This window comes from Wyeomyia smithii, chromosome 3, assembly GCF_029784165.1.
Source record: "Wyeomyia smithii strain HCP4-BCI-WySm-NY-G18 chromosome 3, ASM2978416v1, whole genome shotgun sequence".
Lineage (NCBI taxonomy): Eukaryota > Metazoa > Arthropoda > Insecta > Diptera > Culicidae > Wyeomyia > Wyeomyia smithii.
Genome location: NC_073696.1, coordinates 277,096,235 through 277,119,192, shown reverse-complemented (window position 1 = coordinate 277,119,192; position 22,958 = coordinate 277,096,235). Strand labels below are relative to the sequence as shown.

General features: G+C 41.5%; 1 protein-coding gene across 4 annotated transcripts in view; it reads right to left on the bottom strand.

Moving 5' to 3' along the window:
• LOC129726875 (protein tramtrack, beta isoform) overlaps positions 1–17,107 on the bottom strand; it is a 95,948-nt gene extending 78,841 nt beyond the window's left edge. Inside the window, exon 1 of one of the 4 annotated variants that reach the window (XM_055684060.1) lies at positions 16,193–17,107. The gene's annotated coding sequence lies outside the window, so the exon portion shown is untranslated. The other 3 variants (XM_055684057.1, XM_055684058.1, XM_055684059.1) reach the window with 3 other exon arrangements.
• Between the last annotated feature and the right edge of the window lie 5,851 nt (positions 17,108–22,958).

Below are 22,958 nucleotides of genomic sequence, written 5' to 3'. Positions count from 1 at the left end.
CAAAAAAAAAAAACGGCTTAAGCTGTAGTTCTTCGCTGCTCGAGCGTTTCAAGTCCCAGTAGTTTACACCGAGCTTCATATGAGGGCAAATCTGACGGGTTATTCCAGGGAAGCGTGCGAAGAACATATCGATGACATTTTTTTCTGGACAGATTCGATTCAAGCGATCCAATTTGCTTGAGATGGGCACCAGACTACTAAACAAGACTCGAGGATAGAGCGCACCAGCGAACAGTAGAGCGATTGAATCCCTACTGATGGTTAGCCTTCGAGATCATTTTATGAAAGTGTGAACGAAATGTGAGCGTGCAAATAAAGTTTACACCAAGATCACGGATGTGAGCTACCCGTTGCAATGTACGATTAAGTACTGTGTTATCAAATATGTGTTAAGTTGAGATTTCGTTGACGAAAAGTGTGAAAAGCAGTGTGACCTAAATTGCTTCCTTGTCAGACGCCGGAAAGATTGATGAAATATTTCGACTCTTCCGAACCGATTTTCACGCAGAGATCTCGATTCGTATGACTTTCTCCATTTTATGAGATCAGCAGGAGTTCCAAGTTTCATAATCCTAATCAGTAGTATTCCGTGATCGATTCGATCAAAGCAGCTTTCAGGTCTGTATAAACAATATCTACTTGTTCCCCGTCCCCGTTGGATAAGAATCCATGCTGATCCACGGACAAGCAAATAAATTTCATGGACGATGATTTCGAACACCTCCGAATAAGCACTTTTTCTTCTTTTTTGTGTATTGAAAAAAGATTTCTTCCACAACGCACAGTGGTTTAAAATTCGATTTTGACGCGCTAAATTGATAACTCCACGTACGTTGGATATACAATTATGACGTCTTCAGCAAAAATGGTGGGGAAGACCTCCTGCATCCTTTGGTGCTATGAGATTTGTGATTAATCTCCCCAAAAGTGAGATGAAGAATTTATTTTTTTGCTCCATCGAGATACAGAGCTGGTGTCTTCGGTAAAGTTATAGGTATATAATCAATACGACCAACTTTGCCGAAGACAAAAAAAAATCGTATCTGCTACTCAAATTGACTTAGAGAGTTTCTATTGAAAATAGACCTGTCAAAACACATTTTTCAATGAAACATATTTTTTTCTATTTTCTAGGCCTTCACTATGTTCCACAAAGTTGTTAGTAGCATCAATATACACAACTGTCTGGAAGGTACTATATTCGTATTGTTTGAAAAACTATGAGTTATGGGCTATTTTTTATTTTTTTTCGCCATATTTCAAATCACTGTATCTTTCTTAGGGGCAGATAGATGCAGATTCGGTAGTAAGCATATGAAAGTATAACAATAGAACTTTCAAACGCTGGTGGTTTCACTAGTCCACGACTTTCTGCTGATGAGTTGTGTTCATAACAAAAAACCTCGTTTTTACCCTCTTTAATGATTTAACCAGGTAAAATACTAATATTGTAAACCAAGATACCACGTAATAAGTTCGTATCTATGGTGACCATCCTACCAAGCGTGGTTCAAGTATTTCAGAACATGTAAATTGCATATGCTTGTTTTTGGTTCACATCGAAGGTTCTCAATCAAAAACAATGAACATAATACTAAGCTGGTATCTGTAGAACAAGTAAAGAACGGAATTTGCAAGCAGGATAATAGCAAATATAAAACCACTATCATCAATTACAATTCATTCTGTGCCGAACACGCATCAGTATCGGACGTGTTTGGTGATCGCTCCGATAGAATATAAAACAAAAGACGTGTGAACAAGTGTTGGCATTGTTTTCCTGGTCGAGTGAGATAAATCCGGGTTCAAGGTCGCGCCTTTGTGCAACTGTTTCGCATCGTGACTACCAGCTGGTGCGTAAGCCGACTTGGCTGCTGGCTGAATTGTGCTACAGCAGTGGACGAGACACAAAAGAGGAAATAGAAGAAGCCATCAGTTGACAGTGAGTTGTATCGCTGTGTGGAGTGATCTCACACCTGGCTCGCTGCTGGTGGCTGTTTGGTGCTGCTGTATTGGTGCTGCTGGCTGTAACGGCTGCAACTTCGAACGATCGGACAACCAACCTTACTGGAAGGGAGATGTAAAAAGGTACGTACTCTTGTCGGCGCTAGTGCGCTAGACTTAGCGGGATGGATGTAGATCCCTCGCCTCCCGCGCCACCATCCCCGAGCCCCTCTGACCCTGACCCTTCTGTTACCCCCTCCCCTGTTCATTCTTCAGTCCCCCCTCGCCCCAGGCTTTACCCAGACGGAGCCCAGGGCAGCTATACTGTCTATTTTCGGCCAAAGGCTGGACCGAAATCGAAACAGTTGAACATCTTGCAGATTTCTAAAGACCTGACGAAGGAGTACAAGGGCGTGACCGAAATTTCCAAGGTCCGGCCTAACAAGCTCCGTGTCGTGGTCAGTAACCTGAAAGAAGCCAACGATATAGCTTGCTCTGAGCTCTTCACACGCGAGTATCGCGTTTACATACCCGCACGAGACGTGGAGATCGACGGTGTCATAACCGATTCGAGTCTGTCCGTCGAGTGTATACTGGCAAGTGCCAAAGGGTGCTTTAAAAACAAAACCTGTCCCGATGTAAAGGTGCTCGACTGCAAGCAATTGCGGTCAGCATCGATCATCGGTGGCAAAACAGTAGGGGAGAACCGTACAAGACGCACCAGTTGGGTAAGATGGCCCATGCTATTAATTCCCCGAAATACTTACACATGTGGCTTTTTATGACGAAATTTTCCGCTTTTCTCATAAAAACTCAGGTTCTCTACAGTTTTCAAATAAAAAAGTGTGCCATAATGACTAAAATACTCAGAAAACTGTGCAATTGGCTGTGGCTCTGTCCAACATGTAATTATTCATGAATTTTATTCAAGCTTTTATGATTAACTAACTAGTGAATAATACAAAAAACTATGGTTCCCCTAACCTTTACACTTTTGGAGTTTATAATACTATGAGTATTTCAAATTATTTCACTAACTTTCGTCAACTTTTACATAAAAACAATCAAAATTAAAATTGGGGCAGAATGCACTATGAAGAGCTTGCAGGAGATTGCTTGACAATTTAGAGCATGTTCCATTATTTTTGATTTTACTTTCGAGACTTCAAGCGCTTCTCACTTCGCGTGCTGATTACTGCTAGTGGCATATTAGCCTGTAGCTTTGGAGCATACTGACCTTTGCTGTGGTGCGTTTTGGTCACGGGCTTGTTTGGCGGCAATGGTAATTTTTACCAAAAAAGACATTGAATTCGAGTCTTTATAATAAACTTCGTCATAAACATAAAATAAATAGATCCTACAATCATCCTACACGTTCAATGTCGCTTTGAAATGATTTGAAGCGCTGTAAATCGCGAAAATGCTTAACTGGTGCGTTTTGTACAATCCTCCCCTATACACCCCGTCAGACTCGTTTCGAGTTACGTTCGCCGGGTCTGCACTACCAAGCCACGTCTCGATCCACCGGGTTAGTCTCCCTGTGCGATTATATGTGCCTCGCGTCATGAACTGCCTGAATTGTAAGCAGTTAGGCCACACCGCCGCCTACTGCTGCAATAAGGCACGTTGTGGCAAGTGTGGGGAGAATCATGCGGATATTTCCGGCAGTAAAAATGCTGAAAAATGCATTCACTGTGGGGAGAGTCAGCATGAGCTCTCGACATGTGCGGTGTACATGCAGCGCAGGGATAAAATAAAGAGGTCTCTCAAAGAGCGTTCGAAGCGTTCTTACGCTGAGATGCTGAAGAAGACCGTTACCACTTCTCCCATTACATTAAACCCTTATGATCTGTTGTCCTCTGATGAAACCGATTCTGACGATTCACCAGCGGGAACATCTTATGCCAATCCTGGGGAGTCTAGGAAGAGGAAAAATATTTCCTCTCCTAAACTTCCCAGAAAAGGTCCTAAGATTTCTCAAAGTGAAATGAAAGTTACAAACAAACCAAACAGTGCTGCGGAAAAACCGAGCAAACTCCTCCTGGGCTTGCAAATTTAAAGTCCCAGAAGGAGTTCCCAGCACTGCCAGGAACATCTAAAACCCCAGTTGTTCCTTTTGCACATCCAGTTGATGAAACAAACTCTGGATTAGTGAAATTTTCTGACATTGTGGACTGGATTTTTGAAACTTTCAATGTACCCGATCCAATTAAAATTTTTCTTACAGCATTCCTCCCAACAGTTAGATCATTTTTGAAGCAGTTGACTGCCCAATGGCCCTTCCTTGCAGCGATTGTATCCTTCGATGCCTAATTCATCTGCGTATACGAAGGATTCTTTCTCTGTCTTACAGTGGAATTGTAGAAGTATTTTACCAAAAATGGATTCATTCAAAGTTTTAATGAATAGAAACAATTGCGATGCATTTTCCCTTTGTGAAACTTGGCTTACTTCAAATATTTATCTCAACTTCCATGATTTTGATATTATTCGCCTTGATCGAGACACCCCATATGGAGGAGTACTTTTAGGGATTAAAAAGTGCTATTCTTTCTATCGTATTAACCTCCCCTCGATTCCAGGCATCGAAGTTGTCGCATGTCAAATGACAATACAAGGTAAAGAGCTTTGTATTGCCTCAATATATATATTCCTCCCAGAGCACAGGTTGGGCAACGGCTGCTCTTTGATTTAATAGAACTTCTTCCCTCGCCACGTTTGATTTTGGGAGACTTCAACTCTCATGGCGTGGCTTGGGGTTCCCCTTACAATGATAACCGCTCCTCTTTAATCTATAACCTTTGCGATGACTTCGACATGACTATTTCAAACAACGGCGAAATGACACGTATCCCGAAACCTCCAGCGCGCCCAAGCGCTTTTTTTTTCCTGTAGGAGCCTATGACCACTGCTACCATTAGTTAGATATATTGTGGTATACTCCGCGTTAATTTTTATGCACTGTCAGTTCGTTCCATCACTATGGGTATCAGTGATAGTCGCATCCAGACTTTGCATTTCACCCCAAGAAGGTATGACTTCTTTGATGAAGTTTCTTACCTTCATTTTTTCAGCAGACCATATCTCGTTATGCGTGAGGATACCTTTTCCAAGAATACGCAGTCTTTGCTGAATTAATGCGCTGCATTGGCACAGTAAGTGTTCCGAGGTTTCTACTTCAGAATTACAGAAACGACATAAGTCATCTGTCAGTTTACCTATTTTTTTAAGGTGATACTTACTCGGACAGTGCCCAGTAAGTAGGCCAGTTAACGTACTCAGATCAGCTTTATTCATACTGAGTAGGTTCCGTGTGATTCTTTTACATGGTGTAATGAATAGTTTAGATTGTCTTGCTTTGGAATAAGCCTTCCAGTTGGCATCAATCATCATTGATTCCCAGCCTCTTAGCTCAGATTTCAAACAGGATGAAGATACCCCACAGAATGGCTCCGGCCCGACGAAAGCAGTTGAAGAACCAATTCTCGCTAAGAGATCGGCTTTTTCATTTCCTTCTATACCACAGTGACCAGGCACCCAGTATAGATTGACAACGTTTGTTACAGTTAGTTGTCGTAGGGATTGAATACAATCCCATACCAACTTCGACTGACATGTGTATGCTTTTAAAGCATTGAGAGCTGCTTGACTATCTGAGAAAATGCAGATATTGGCATACCTATATTTCCTAGCCAAGCAAATACTTGTGCATGTTAGAATAGCATTTATTTCCGCTTGAAAAACTGTGGGCCACTGCCCCATTGGAATTGATATATTGATTCTTTGTCCAGTGACCCCAGCGCCCGTAGACTCGCCCATTTTAGAGCCATCTGTATAAAAAATGACTGATCCTGGACGAACCTTAGGACCTCCTTCATCCCATTCGGTGCGATTGGATTCAATCACTTTGAAAGGAACACTGAAGTTAGTCTTAGAGTCCATTCGATCTTCATTCATGGTTACTAAGGTGTTCAGTTGGAAATTTTTGAGGATTCGTAAATGTCCCTGTAGATCTCCTTCCTGAAAGAGTTTAACACGTTTTAGCCTCAGAGCACCTTTTTCGGCTTCAAGTTGTACATACTGATGTAAGGGTAGAAGATATAAAAGAGCTTCTAAGGCTTTGGATGGTGCACTGGCCATTGCTCCTGTTGTTGATAAGCATGCCAGACGTTGTAGTTTATCTAACTTTTTCTGAGCTGATAATTGTGAAGTTTTAGGCCACCACACTAGCGAGGCATAAGTTACTCTGGGTCTCACTATTGCCGAGTATATCCAGTGAATCATCCTCGGCTTGAGTCCCCATTTTTTGCCAAATGTATTGCTGCAAGCCCAAAGAGCGTTGTTTGCATACTCTAGATGGTCGTTCCAGTTGAGCTTATGGTTAAGCATAACACCTAGGTACTAAGTTCGCTTGGATAGCACCAACTGTGTGTCTCCCAACTTAAGAGTTGCAATATTATACTTTCTATTTCTTGTAAATGGGATAATGACTGTTTTAGAAGGATTGACGCTTAGTCCTTCCAGGTTACACCATTTAAGTGTGTAGTTTAAGGCGTATTGCATTCTATTGGAAATAGTAGATCCGCATTTATCCCTAACTAAAATAGTAATGTCATCAGCGAAACCGATGATTTCGTATCCTGCCCAAGCGCTTTGGATCTATCCTTATGTTCGACGTCGCTACGGTTGGATTGCACATGGAAGGTAATCCTTGATCCTCGCGGTAGCGACCATTTGCCTATTCTTATTTCAATTAATAACTGGTCAACTCGCATGCAACCATTTGACATTCCGTATGACCTCACACGGAATGTCGATTGGAAGTTATACGAGGAAATGATTTCAAAAGCGGTCGATTCGATTCAACATCATCCACCGCTTGAAGAATACAACCTCCTCGCGGGCTTGATTCTCGACGCCGCGTTGCAAGCCCAAACGAAGAAATATCCCGGCGTAACGATCAAAGAACGGCCTCCCACTCCGTGGTGGGACCAAGAGTGCTCCGATGTCTACACGCAAAGATCCGACGCGTTTTTGGCCTTCCAGAAGGGAGGTATACCTGGCGACTATTTACGGTATTCGGAGCTTATTACCAAGCTTAAAAGCTTGGCTAAGACAAAGAAACGCGGATATTGGCGTCGGTTCGTGAACGAGACGTCGAGGGAGACATCGATGAGCACTCTTTGGAACACAGCCCGAAGAATGCGGAATCGCGTAACGGTCAACGAAAGCGAGGAGTCTTCAAGTCGGTGGATATTTGATTTTGCCAGGAAAGTATGTCCGGACTCTGTTCCTGCGCAAAACTCTGTTCGCGATACGTCTCCGGGTCACGACGCGATAGAATCACCTTTTACGATGGCAGAATTTTCAGTTGCCCTCCTGTCCTGTAACAATAACGCGCCTGGGTTAGATAGAATCAAATTCAACTTGTTGAAGAATCTACCCGGCAATGCCAAGAGGCGCTTGTTGAACTTGTTCAATAAGTTCCTGGAGCAAAACATTGTACCGCAGGATTGGAGGCAAGTGAAGGTGATCGTCATCCAAAAACCCAGGGAAACCAGCTTCTGATCACAACTCTTATAGGCTGACTGCAGTGCTATCCTGTATCCGGAAATTGATGGAAAAAATAATACTCCGTCGTTTAGACCGTTGGGTCGAATCAAATGGCCTACTATCGGATACTCAATTTGGCGTCCGCCGTGCCAAAGGGACGAATGATTGTCTTGCGTTGCTTTCAACAGATATTCAGCTGGCGTATGCTCGCAAAGAACAAATGGCGTCTGCGTTCTTGGACATTAAGGGGGCTTTTGATTCCGTTTCTATTGACATTCTTTCGGGTAAACTTCACCGACAAGGATTTTCTCCAATTTTAAACAATTTTTTGCACAATTTGTTGTCCGAAAAGCACATGCATTTTACGCACGGCGATTTGGCAACTTTTCGCATTAGCTACATGGGTCTTCCCCAGGGCTCATGTTTAAGCCCCCTTCTTTACAACTTTTATGTAAATGACATCGACGAATGTCTGGCAAATTCATGCACGATAAGACAACTTGCAGACGACAGTGTAATCTCTGTTACAGGAGCCAAAGCTGCCGATTTGCAAGGACCATTGCAAGATACCTTGGACAATTTGTCTGCTTGGGCTTTACAGCTAGGTATCGAATTCTCTCCGGAGAAGACTGAGATAGTAGTTTTTTCTAGGAAGCATGAACCTGCTCAGCTTCAAACACAATTAATGGGTAAAACGATTTCTCAGGTTTTGGTACACAAATATCTTGGTGTCTGGTTCGACTCTAAAGGCACCTGGGGTTGTCACGTTAGGTATCTGATGAAAAAATGTCAACAAAGAGTGAATTTTCTTCGTACAATAACCGGACAATGGTGGGGTGCCCACCCAGGAGACCTTATAAGGCTTTACCAAACAACGATACTGTCTGTTATTGAGTACGGGTGTTTCTGCTTCCGCTCCGCAGCAAACACACATTTGATCAAACTGGAGCGAATACAATATCGTTGTTTGCGTATCGCCTTGGGTTGCATGCAGTCGACCCATACGATGAGTTTGGAGATCTTAGCTGGAGTACTATCATTGAAAAACCGCTTCTGGAGCCTGTCTTCTCGTATTCTAATCAAATGTGAGGTCTTGAACCGTCCCGTGATTGAAAGTTTTGAAAGGTTAATCGAACTTAATTCTCAAACCCGTTTTATAACATTGTATTTCAATCACATGTCCCAAAATATTAACCCTTCTTCGAATATTCCAAATCGTGTCGACTTATCAAATACTTCTGATTCTACTGTGTTTTTTGATACATCCATGATAGAAGAAACTCGTGGAATCCCGGATCATTTACGCGTTCAGCAGATCCCTAAAAATTTTCTCCAATAAATATCGAAACATCAACTGCAACAATATGTTCTACACTGACGGATCACTTCTTGATGGGTCCACTGGCTTCGGTATCTTCAATAACAATTTAACCGTCTCCCATAAGCTCGATAATCCTGCTTCTGTTTACGTCGCAGAATTAGCTGCAATTCAGTACACCCTAGGGATTATCGAAAAAATGCCCACGGACCATTATTTCATCTTTACGGACAGTCTCAGTTCCATTGAGGCTCTCCGATCGATGAAAGATGTTAAGCACTCTCCGTATTTCCTGGGGAAAATACGGGAACATCTGAGTGCTTTATCCGAAAAATCTACTCAGATTACCTTAGCGTGGGCCCCTTCTCAGTGCTCGATACCGGGTAATGAGAAAGCGGACTCTTTGGCTAAGGTGGGCGCAACAAACGGTGATATTTATGAAAGACCAATTTCCTTTAATGAATTTTTCGCATTTGTACGTCAGAATACGATCATCAGTTGGCAAAGTTCTTGGACCAAGGGGGAACTGGGAAGGTGGTTACATTCCATAATCCCCAAAGTATCGACGAACCCGTGGTTCAAGGGGTTGGATGTAGGTCGGGATTTCATTTGCGTGATGTCCCGGCTTATGTCCAATCACTATAGATTTGACGCGCATCTCCGTCGTGTTGGGCTCGAGGAGAGTGGTATCTGTGCCTGTGGTGAAGGTTATCACGACATAGAGCACGTTGTTTGGTCATGACCTGTACACCGTGACGCCAGGTCTAGATTTATAGCTTCCCTGCAGGCCGAAGGTAGGCAGCCGGCTGTTCCTGTTCGTGATGTCTTGGCGAGTCGTGACCTATCCTACATGTCCCTTATATACGTTTTCCTGAAATCCATCCACGCCCCAGTTTAATCCTATTCCGGAAACAGCAATCAGCCCCGCACGATACTCTCAAGGCCCGATGGAAACAACCCAATATGCCAGTCCGTAATATCTTGGCCCAGCAGCGGAACAAATTTAATATGCTGCTTACCCATGGCAATGAAAACCATCAAACAGCAAACCTGTGCTTTTAATACAAAATATTCTAGCTTTAAGTTAGATTTAGTTTCAGCTCGTAGTCGGCAGCGAGGATAAAAAACTTGCTTTTAGTTATTAAGATACTTTAGAAAGTAAGCTACCAGATATAATTGGCGCCGTTAAACATTAAATTGTATTTGTGCCGTGTCAAATAAATTATAGATGAAGAAAAAAAATCAATTACAATTCAACTGTTGCCTCTCGTTGAATTTTGTTTGATATTTCTTTTAATACTATTGCATTCAGTATTAACTATTAATTATTATTGTCCACCACCATGCAGTTGATTTTTGGCCATCCGCGAATGGACGTTACTACGGGGTCTGATGAAGCAAGCAGCCAGTTTATCCAATAGCTTTACGAGTATTGTATTCTCGATATCTGTTGAATTAAAGTTTTGAAAATAACTTGACACATTCGTAAGGTAAATTCATGTACCTTTCCTAATTCTTGTTCGTTACTTCCTGAGTCTCTTCTAAAAGCTGGCTTGTTGGTAGATAATATCGCGGGTACAAACATACCAGCAGATGCACAGTTGCACAACAGTAAATAAGTGTTTCCGAAGAGGCTCAGAATATGTTAGAGAAGTGGTTCCCAATCTTTTTGGGTCCGCGGGCCCTGTTACTAAACACAAAAAGCTCCGCGACCGCCTTTGCGAAGCACAGAGAGCATTGCGGCCCCCAAAAAGAATTTTAGATACAAGATTGCAATACGAGGCTGCGTTTTTCAGTCTCATGTTGTCCTGCAGCAGGTCTAATTTGTTTCACGTCTTAGTCCTAATAGGCAGAATAATTGAAAATCCGCTTTCCCAAAGACACCTAGAAAGAAATTTTGAATGCCTATCAAATTTACCAACAATTTCGCAGCCCCCTAGATGAGCCTCGCGGCTCCCTTGCCGGCCGTGGACCCCCGGTTGGGAACCACTGTGTTAGAGGTTAATGGTACCTTTGCTTGTTCTACAGTTATCAACTTAGTGTTATAATAGCACTTTCATTGTTTTTGATTGAGAACCTTCGAGGTGAACCAAAAACAAGCATATGCAATTTACATGTTCTGAAATACTTGAACCACGCTTGGTAGGATGGTCACCATAGATACGAACTTATTACGTGGTATCTTGGTTTACAATATTAGTATTTTACCTGATTAAATCATTAAGGGGCTAAAAACGAGGTTTTTTGTTATGAACACAACTCATCAGCAGAAAGTCGTGGACTAGTGAAACCACCAGCGTTTGAAAGTTCTATTGTTATACTTTCATATGCTTACTACCGAATCTGCATCTATCTGCCCCTAAAAAAGATACAGTGATTTGAAATATGGCGAAAAAAAATAAAAAATAGCCCATAACTCATAGTTTTTCAAACAATACGAATATAGTACCTTCCAGACAGTTGTGTATATTGATGCTACTAACAACTTTGTGGAACATAGTGAAGGCCTAGAAAAAAGAAAAAAATATGTTTCATTGAAAAATGTGTTTTGACATGTCTATTTTCAATAAAAACTCTCTAAGTCAATTTGAGTAGCAGATACGATTTTTTTTGTCTTCGGCAAAGTTGGTCGTATTGATTATACCTATAACTCTACCGAAGACACCAGCTCTGTATCTCGATGGAGCAAAAAAATAAATTCTTCATCTCACTTTTGGGGAGATTAATCACAAATCTCATAGCACCAAAAGATGCAGGAGGTCTTCCCCACCATTTTTGCTGAAGACGTCATAATTGTATGTCCAACGTACGTGGAGTTATCAATTTAGCGCGTCAAAATCGACTTTTAAACCACTGTGCAACGTTGGAAATACTTTATGCTGAAGGGAAAAAATCAGTATAATTACTAGAGGTCGAATGAGCGCAGCCATGCCTTTTTTGAGAATACAAGAGGGAATCGCATCAGGTCAAATGACTAGAAAAGTTTTGGGTTTTAACGAAGGCTTACTTTGGTACAAGAAACGGTTATAAGAGCGGTAGTTACTACTGGCCAAGTTGAACTGCTATTTAGAGAGTTGGCAGCGTAGTCTACTGTAAGCACGTAAAGCCGAAGATCTGAGATGTTTCAAACGTCCTAAATGTCCAATGCGCCAAAGTGGTTTTCGAAGAGGTTGGCAGACAGGTACAGAGTCTGATATCAGTTGTTTCAAAGTATGTTTCGGATAACTCTAAGAGCCGTACTGAGCGAACCGGAGTTAGCTCTACAAAAGACCAACTCGTTTTCGTCCAGAATATCAACGATTTCTATGGGCCGGAGGGCTGAACAGATATTTCAATGGAGTCAATGGTTCAGCAAACGCAGCAAACTGGGAACGTACATTCATTGACCAAGGCAAAGTCGAGTAAGCGAGAATTTCTGCTCACAGCATGATTGATAAGCACGAAGCCCTGTTCACTGTGCTCTTCCGTATCCTTTCGTCAGATAGGGACCGTTAACGGAATCCTTGGTTGGCGAATACCAGGTTGGTTTTCGACAGGGGCGTTCCACGACGGATCAAATTTTCACCCTGCGACAGATCCTCGATAAGTTCCGGGAGTACAACTTACCGACTCACCATCTGTTTGTGGACTTCAGGGCGGCATACGACTCAGTGAAAAGAAACGAGCTGTGGCAGATCATGCTGGAACACGGTTTCCCGACGAAACTAATTAAACTGAGTCAGATGACGCTGGAGGGATCGAAATCATGCATGCGGATAGCTGGCGAGGCATCAGCCGCGTTCGTAACGTTGGATGGACTTAGGCAGCATCGCCCTTGAAGGTACAGTACGAAGAGCAAACGTTGAAAGAAACGGTACGATCATCACGAAATCTCACATGCTTCTTGGTTTAGCGGATGACATTGATATCATCGGTATCAACCGTAAGGCCGTGGAGGAGGCCTTCGTACCTTTTAAGAGGGAAGCAGCAAGATTGGGACTTGTCATTAACTCTGCCAAAACGAAGTACATGGTAGCTGGCAGGGAGCGTGGGAGTTCCCGTGGTGTTGGTACTGAGGTGAAGATAGATGGGGAACGATTTGAAGTGGTTGACGAATCTGTTTATCTTGGTACGCTTGTGACATGTGACAACGATATGAGCCGTGAAGCGAAAGGACGAGTTGCAGCTGCAAACAGGGCCTTCTACGGGCTACGTTACCAGCTAAGTAGTAGTTTGCAAACTCGCACAAAACTAGCGCTGTATAGGACGCTGATACTCCCGGTGGCTCTTTACGGACATGAAGCATGGGCGCTGAAGGAAGCTGATCGACGAGTGCTCGGAGTATTTGAGCGTAAACTTCTGCGATCGATACTTGGTGGTAAACTGGAAGATGGAGTGTGGCGCAGACGGATGAATCACGAGTTGCACCAGGTATACAAACATGCTTATATAGTGAAGGTAATACAGCGGGGCAGGCTTCAGTGGGCTGGACATGTAGTCAGAATGCTTGGTAGGCCTCGCACGCGGTGAAAGAAGATGCTGGTGTACGAGGAGACTGGAGAACAGCTGCCCAAGACAAAAGAAGCTTTACATTTCTAATTCGTTCGGCTCTAGACCGGTGAACGGTCCGTTAGCCAACAAAGTAAAAGTAAAAAGTAAAAGGCACTTGCATGTAGCACTGGACGCCAAGTCAAAATACTTAATGATTAATTTTTGTTATTCAACTGTTCTGAACTTTTAGTTTGTTTTTTAGAAAAATCTTGAAATATACGCTAAATTGGGTCGCGTGAGTGTTTACATTCCAGATGATTTGAAAATTCCCAAAAAGTTTGCAGAACGTATGCAGGTTTTGATCAAAGCATTGTAGCTCAGAAACATAAAACTCTCTGAGAACGAATTAAGCTAATAAAGCTTCACAAAAAATATACACAATGGAACAAAACATTATTTTTGAACCAAAAATTCTTCAACACGTTGGAAGATGGTCGGAAATCGACGGATGAGATCCTGGTCACGCCATTGGCATTGGAAGATAGCGCACATGATTTTTACGCGTCCGCTGACATTTACTACAAGACGCTGAAGAAATTAAGGCGCTGACTTCGAACCTGCAGGGAACAGTAACCGGAGCTGATTTGGAAGAGCCCAATGAATCGGTAAACCAGTCTGAAGTTCTACAGAATGTGTATAAACGTTCGCAGTATCTAGCCGACAAAATGTGGAAGAGATGGAGCAAGAAGTACCTGCCCACAGTGAATCAGCGAACAAAGTGATACAGTGAACAAACACCGCGTTAAAATAGGGTGTTTGTGGTAGACGGTAAGAACCGCAAAGGCTGGAGTCAAGGGTTTAGGTGGACGAATCAGACAGGCAGACGTGAGATCAACTTGAAAACGAATGCACCTAAAATGATTGTTTAAATTGTTTTAAATCATTGGATAACAAAAAATTTGAAAAAAAAAATCAAAATTAAATTTTTCTCTAAAAACTTAACTTTTTATAATATTTTTGTTTTATCCTGGACTTTTGATCAGAAGTTGCGTATAACTCCAAGTGAAACAAAAAAAAAATTTTTTTTTTCATTGTGTAAATTTTTTGTAAGGCACTATTAGTTCCCTACCATTCGTTATCAGACAGATTTTATGTATCACCAATGGTTTCTGAGCTGAAATGCTTTGAACATAACCTGTGCCAAAACGCATACGCCCTTTTAGGAAATTAGTCTTGAGTCTGAAAAATTTCTCCACTCGCGGAAAATACTCAGTTTTCCAAGTCAAATGCGTGAGCAAAGTTACATTCGAATAAAAAATGGTGGAAAAAAAGTCCACATCATTTCGGATGGAAACGCTCAAAAGAAGAATAATATACGTTAGCATGAACCCCACAATTTAAAGTGAAGTAAAATATCCCTTGTATGAAGCAAAGTTTTTATATAAAGCCAATGTACAATTTAAGGAAGTGAAAATAGGGGACTGGTACTTTTATACAATAACATCGATTCGACAATGTGCGCCTTTGAAAGTTATGAATTTATCAAATTCAAAGGCTTAATCTCTATTTTGAATTAAAGCATTTTAGTTTTAACCCGAATTTCAAGTACTATTAATAAAATTTTATTATCTTTTTCATACCTGCGTAATAAGTGTTTTTCACCAATAACGTTTTTACTTATTCAATAAAAACTAATGGTAAACTTGGACAAAATAAAAATCAAATTTCTGACCTTACTGTATTCAATACAGTTCTCGTCCACTGGCTTCCGGCGAACAACTACCAACAACATCCCGAGTCCCAAAACGAAAAAAGAAAATCGAATACTGTCCAGAGAATTGCACCCCACGCTGTCTGTGTCCGTGTCCCCCGATGATCATCACCTCTCGGTGGCGACGGACGGTGCTTTTCTTACTTCTTCGTCTACACTAGAGATTGCCCCATTACCTATACACAGTAATAAGTGTCTCCACTCTCCACGATTGGCCGTGCTTGTTTTGATATTGCCTGCTGTTACTGCTGCTGGCCGGGAGAAGATTTCAATTGTTCCCAAAAATATCTAGAAGCCAGTTAAGAGTGTACGGTACGGTACGGTACGGTCACACATACGGGGATTCTTTCGCCAGCGATATTTTCCACCGCTCCTCCGTCAACTCAACTGGGCAGGCGGCGACTGGGATGGCTATTTTTCCGCTGTCACTGATATTGTTGCTCTTCTTGATGTGGGTTTGTTTTATTATTATTTTCATCTTATGGAATGTACTTTTGCGACTTGCGATACTTGCGATGCATGACGATGCGACTCTCGATGGGACGGCTCATGTCGGACGGGTTTTTGATTGAGTAAAAGTTAAATTTATTTTTAACTGGATGGTATTGGATCTTGAGAGATTAATAGTGCAGCAAAAAAAAAAAACATTCACAAGTGTCACCGTCGCCGAAGGCGATTGAGCAATCCGATTATCGTCCGTTAGTCGGTGGCGAATCGATTGAATTTGGAAGTCGTAAAGGGTTGGCATTTTCCCCACCCGTTGTTCACCCGTTGCGTGCTAGTGCTAGTGGTGGTTGTGGTTTTCTTTTGACTGTGAGAAATAAATTGAAGTCCGTTCAGATGGGAAACACTCGAGAGAATAAAATAAAAACGTTTGGCGAGAAAGAGAGGCGCACGCACTTATCACGACATACTTGATTGGTGACTAATTAGCTAACGAGCTCAGGATTCGCAACCCACCTTGGTGTCGGTTCTTCGTTTCGCTCTTTTCAATCTTCGTCACACTTTGGTTGGGGATCGTAATTCACTCAACAAATACACTGTGCATGTGCGATGATATGCGATAGGTTAAAAAACGGGATCAGGACGAACGGAAACCATGAAAATCCTTGACTAGAGATTAGAAAATTTCACACTTTTTTATCACCTGCCTTGACTGCCGTACTTGATCCTAATCTTCGGAATCCGCGTGTTTTCCAAAAGGTTTCTTCTAAGATCAATTTTCTTAAACACGGAACGTTGCACGATCGAAGTATGTCCGTCGCGACGATCACCACGTTCTGCAATAAATAGATCAGCCGAAAAAGTGCCAATGCTGGCTACTGCTGCTACTGCCGTTTTCTGCTGCTGCTGGGTTGCCCCGAACACCGTGCTGAGCTACGATGACATCTCCCAAAAATCCAGGCCGTATTGTACTATTTTTAGTCTCTGGTGGCCTGGAGAACTACTACCACTACTACCGCTACTGGCGCTGCTAATGCTAGTGTGCCAGCGGAGAGACGCGCGCGTGCTCATCTGCCAGCCTAAGCCGTTGGTTTGTGGTCTGCGTTGTTGTGCGCGCCACGGAAATAACAAAAATAAAAAGGAACAGTAAGAAGATCTGCGCGCTCCGCGATCGCCAGCGAAAAGTTCTGAAAACTCGCCACACACACGCCGTATACTAAAACCACAATCCAAGAGTGCTGCTACTTTTCCACATCACCCTCTTGGCCGTCGTAGTAACCGTTGACAAAAGATAATGACAACCACGACGACGGGTGACAACGACAGCGGGAGTGGTGGAGGCCACGGCGGCAACGATGATGATGATGTTGATGGTGTTTACGTTTCTCGTACGCAGTCGTTGTCCGTTCCTGGATGAACACTACTAAACGATCCGCACAGTGATCCTCCTCATCGCGAACTGACTTTTCCGCACGGGCGCTGCAGCAATTTTCCACCGGGAGGGGCGGCAGCTGAGTAACCCGGATTGCACAAGACCGACCGCTGGGGAGTTTGCTTCTGATGTGGTTGTCGCGACGCAGTTCACACGATCAAGCTTCACCGCCGACTGACCGAGACTGACTGACTGACGGGTTTCGCGATCGGACCATTGAGATTTTCCGCAAATCTCGCTGAGCGTCGCCGCACCGTGTTTAGCCGAGAGAAAACAGCAGCAATGTTGGACACATGTTGCGCCATCCCCGAACATATGGGCTTACATTCTGATCTTATTTTGCTGTTGTTATTGTTGTCGTTCTGCCTTCTACACTGGCTACACTTTTCTGCGATGATTCAACCCTGGGCTGGCGTCGATTTGGCACCATCGCCGCTGGTCCGGTGTTTTATTTGACTTTGATTACTGCACGAAAGCGAATCCTTTTCAAATGCACGGCTTTCTGAGCAACAATCAAAATTTTATAGAAACACTTTTGACGATGGTGCTGCGGTTGATGGATGATGGATGGCTTGCTTGGATTATGGATTATCCGCATAACCATGCAAACACTCAAGGCTGTATTACACTCTTTGACCAAGCGTCAAATATTTGTCACTATTTGACAGATAAATATTTGGTCAAAGATAATTGTTTGTCACTCTCCAATTTTTAAATGTGTCAAACACGGGCAAACGACATGTCAAATAAATTTGACCATTATGTCAAAAGGTCAAATATTTGACCATTGGTCAAAGAGTGTAATAAAGATAGGGCAGATTTTGAGAATCTGCAATATCTTAATGTTTTGTTTGCGTTTTCGGAAAATATGCTTCCACCTAATGAAAATCCCTTAACGACCGGATATGAGGCTGTCCGAACGTAGATTGTAATGCAAAAATGGACAAGATGGGTTACACCTTTACAAAACACTACATTTTGCCTTTCTCCTAGAAAGGTATAGCAATCACTGGAAAAACCAAAGTTATAAAAGTGGTCCCAATGGCCGAATGTCATATACCACTCGACCCCTTTCGACGAACTGAGCATTTTCTGTATGTATGTATGTATGTGTGTATGTGTGTGTGTGTATGTGCAACTTTTTTTGAAGTAGAATACTTCTCTAAGGAAGTTTGGCTACATAGGGATGTGAAATGAAAATCTAAAACCGAAAATAGTGAAAAATATGTCCAATCTCAAATGCTAATAAATCGGTTAGTATTCGATGGATTTCCTTCGTTCTTGCAGCAATAGATTGGAAAATCTTCTAAGATTCTTCCCAAAATAAGATAATTGTAATTTTATTATTCACACTATTGTACTATTGAAAATAGTCAAGCCTTGTCAAAACGAAAAATTCGACCTCTGATTGGTCATTATATGATTGCTTCCCAAGCACGGTCGACAGAATCATATACCTTGCAATTGAAAACATGCTATTTGGCCTATATAAGAGTCTGTTTCAGCCGAAGCCGCTCATAATAGTATAGCGATAACAGCAGTCGTCCTTTCTTAGCAGCAGCACTAGCCCTGTGGTTGGTCATCACGTCTCAGGAGCAGCGCGGTTCTTCTCAGCGTCTGTCGCCAGAGTACCATTATTCCCCCCGTGTTGGGGCAGCATGAAGATCGCCATCAGGAAATCCAATTTTGAAAATCAAAATGCCTTTTTCAAGGCAAATAAACAAGTCATTGAAAGTTAATAATTTTTGACAACGCAAGCAAGCATTCTGTGTTGGATCCTAGCAATTTAAATCTGTCACACCCGTCTAATTTACTGAATGTGAAATAGCTTCCACAGTGCATGTTGTCGGTGTATCTTAATTCCCCCACTGTTGAGGCAGCTCAAAGATTTCGATCAGCAACCGATTTTGAACCGCAAAATGCCTTTTTCAAGGCAAATAAACAAATAATTGAAGGTTGATAATTTTCTGGCATCAACACAAGCGGACATTCTGTGCGGGATGCAATAAAATTCTGTTGTAGTTGTCTAATTTTTACTTTATTTAGTAAACCCCCCACGGTAGGGGCAGCGCAAAGGCTGCGATCAGCATAACCGACTTTGAATAATAAACTGCCCTGTTAGAACGCATTCACAAAAGCAGTTAGTTCGACTATGCAGAGCTAATATAAAGTCGATTCAATCAATCAGCATGAACAGAATTTCGTCGTCTCCCAGCTGCCAAGTTGCAACATGACGCAACACGCAACAACGAGCAAACGAAATCGCTTGATGTTACAAACCGCAATAAGATGCGGGTTAAATCCGATGCGTGTGTGAGAGAACCATCGGTGTTTATTCGCTGGATACAAAAATCAAATGCGAATTGTGGACTAATTCGTCTGAAGCACATTGCAAAATGGTAAAACTGAACAGAAGGGCGTGGCCTATTTCGTAGCACCCTTCGGCTATAAAAGAGTGTTTCTGGGAAAACTAGCTACATTCATTAGTCGGAAGGTGAGCTGGATGGACCGTCCGGGTTGCGCCTGTGGCTGCCTTCAAATTAAACAAATCACTTGCCCTGTGGTTGGTCACCACGTCTCAGGCCTCTGCCTGGCTGAACGCCAACGCGAGCGATCGGGCGTGATTTTTGCCGTACATCAGCCGGCACTTCCTCTAATGGAAAAGTTGGACCATTTTGTTCAGAAGAATATTACTGTCGGTAATATTACAGAGCTGCGATTGCATTATATCCGATATGGAATTGAACAATTGTTCTTTTGAGGACAAATAAAACACTTAATTTGAAGAGTTAATAGTTTTGGGTACCAGTAGCAGTATGGTACAGCCTCAACGGTAGGTGCAGCCGGTACTTCCATGAGGCGGATGTTATAAGGAAGTAAATGGAAGCGGCATTTGCAAAACAGTTCGGGTGTGCTTAGACGCGCGTCATTTTTCGTTGTTTATATTACTTTCCATATGAAACGACGCGCTTTCGTACGATAGCGGCGGTATTAGCGGTAGATGCATTTGCCAATAGGGTTTGCAATCCCGGGGTTCCCGGATCCCGGGAACAGAAATATTGATTCCCGGGATCCCGGGATTCCCGAGCACTTCAAAAAATTTCGCAAGATTCAATATAATTTCCCATACAATTTTGCAATAAAATTTTATATACTATCAAAACACGGAACTAACGTCGATAAAGTGTATAGCACCTTTAAAAGGGGCATTATACGAAGTAAATATTTTTTTGAAATGACGGTCAATATTTACTTGCCGAGTACTATTAATTTATTTGCTTCGTTTATTTGTCGAAAATATTTGCTGTCTTATGCAGTAAACGAAAAATTAGGCAAATATTTGCTTCGTCCAATCTCATTCTTTGACAGTTAGTTCACTACTGCGCGAATAGTGATTTCTTTCTTTGCCATTGATAAAAATTAAATTAAATCGATTAAGAAAATTTGAAACCCGTGAATCAATGCGACCAGAAATAAAAAATTTATTAATAACTCAGTCAGCGTAATTTGGGTCGTGGCCGCGATTTCACACGAAAAATCATCTTTGAGATTAATTACGTATACATTCAAATGCTCTGAAACTAACTTATTTAGAGTCATATTGAACAGATTATTAATTATTCTATCATTTCCTTCCAGTTTGTCTCGGTCTTTCAAAGAAAACTACCGAGAGGCTAAATAACGTTCTAGTTGAACAATCAAAATTCTTACATGGTATCCTACTCTCTAATCAATGGTAATACCAATTACAAAAGGGTTTGTTACGCCAATGAAAACTAGATTGATTATGCAGTTTATTTTTTAAAAATAATTCGCATCGTGTAATGGCACAGTAAATATGTTTGATAAAAATTAGCGAAGAGGCTCTGATATAAACTTGAATAAGTTTTGTTTTGTAATTCGTTTTTCATTCGAATTGATAATGAAATTGTAAACGATTTTCAGATACTGTTTATATTTCAACTTTTATTGAAATATCATTTTTGCTAAGAAATTTTTTCCATTCCCGGTTCCCGGGAATTCCCGGGAAATGAGATTTTTTATTCCCGTTTCCCGGGAAATCAATTTCCGGGAATATTGCAAACCCTATTTGCCAACACTTATTCCAGTAAAGCCGTGTCTAATTTTCAATTTGAAAACACCTTTCTATTGTGTTGGTCGTGCGCATTAGGCCTCTGCCAGGCTAAACGCGAAAAGCGGCGTGGCCAATTCGCCCGGCCGTAGGCTAATGTACAGCCGTAAGTAGAGCTGTGTAAAAGTATTCTACTACAACCTTGCGGTCGTGGCTTTGCACACAACCCTCCTATGATTTTTTCTCACTCACTTTTCTCAGAGATGGCTGAACGGATTTTCATAAAATTAATTGCAAATGCGCCATAGGTTGCTATTGAATTTCATTGTAATCGGATTTTTAGTTAAGAGGTTATGTATCAAAATGTAAAAATCACGAAACATCAATATCTCAAAGACCATACAACCGATTTCAATAAAACTGGTTTCAAATGATAGGGCTGTCTCCAAAACCCTTAACTTTTGAATTTCGTTATGATTGAACATATGGTTCAAAAGTTATGTGAAGAAAAGTTATCCTGAGGTTTTTTAAACTCACTCAATTTTCTCAGAGATGGCTGAACCGATTTTCACAAAATTAGCATGTATAGGTGTATATGTTTGTGTGTGGGTGTTTACGTGTGTATGTGCACCTTTTTTCGCACTCACTTTTCTCAGAGATGGTATGACCGAACCGATTTCAATGAAATTAATTGCAAATGAAAGGTCTAGTTGCCCTGTAAGACCCTATTGAATTTTATTTCAATCTGATTTCAAGTTTAGAGATCAATAGCTCAGAAACTACACAACTGATTTAAACAAAATTGGTTTCAAATGAACGGGGTACCTTAAAAACCCCTAACTGTTGGATTTTTAAGAAGATTGAACATGTGGTTCAGAAGTTATGGAAAGAAACGTGTTCTGGAGACTATTTAATCTCACTCATGTTTATAAGAGATGGCTGGACCGATTTTTATAAAATCAGTGTCATATGGAAGGTCTTATTGCCCCATAAGACCCTAATGATTTTTTTTTACAAACGGATTATTACGTTGCCTGTTATGTTTAAAAATGTGAAATCCAGCTATGAAAAGAAACATATTCCGAAGACAACTTGGACTCACTCACTTTTCTCAGAGATGGTTGACCCGATTTCCACAGAATTAGTATCAAATGAAAGGTCTAGCTGCCTCATAACACCCTATTGAATTTTGCTGTAATCAGACTGTAACCTGGTCTGTAATGTATCGAAATGTTAAAATCACGAAACTTAATTATCTTAGAAACTACACAACCGATTTGAACAATATTGATATCAGATGAACGGGCTAGTTAAGGGTTAACTGATGAATTATGATTGAACACGTGGTTTCAAAGCTTGGCTGCCCTATACGTTACCTTTTTATTTGATTGTTATCAAACTTAAGCAATCGTTATGTTTTAATTTGTAAAACAACGAAAGTCTATTATCTCAAGTATTACACGACTTATTTGAACATAACTAGTGTCATACAAACGAGTCATCTCTCAAACTTACATTTTTGACGTTGACTAACGTCTATATCGAAGTTAGGCCCCTGAATTTGAAAATCTAGTAATTCAACCAGGGAAAACCAGAGAAAAGTGGTCAGGTTTTGAGCGCTCATTTTGCAGTCATCTATAATCAGGTTTTCGAGGTTTTGGCATCAATCGATCAGAAATTCTTTTACGGTTAAATTTATGTAACAAAAACAAACTATTGTTTGAGATACACTATTGAAAAATTGGTAATTAATATCGATTGTCTAAATCATACCGCGCAGCCAATCACTACCTCTCTTCCCAAGCACAGTCGACACTAACGGATACAATCGATCTGACTTCGTTGTTATTGTTGTTGTCACTTTCTGTTTTCGATGTTTATGCTGTTGCTAGCGGAAAAAAACCTTGCAAATATGCATCTTTTTGTTAGTGTTAATTTTACGACAGCGGCCGGC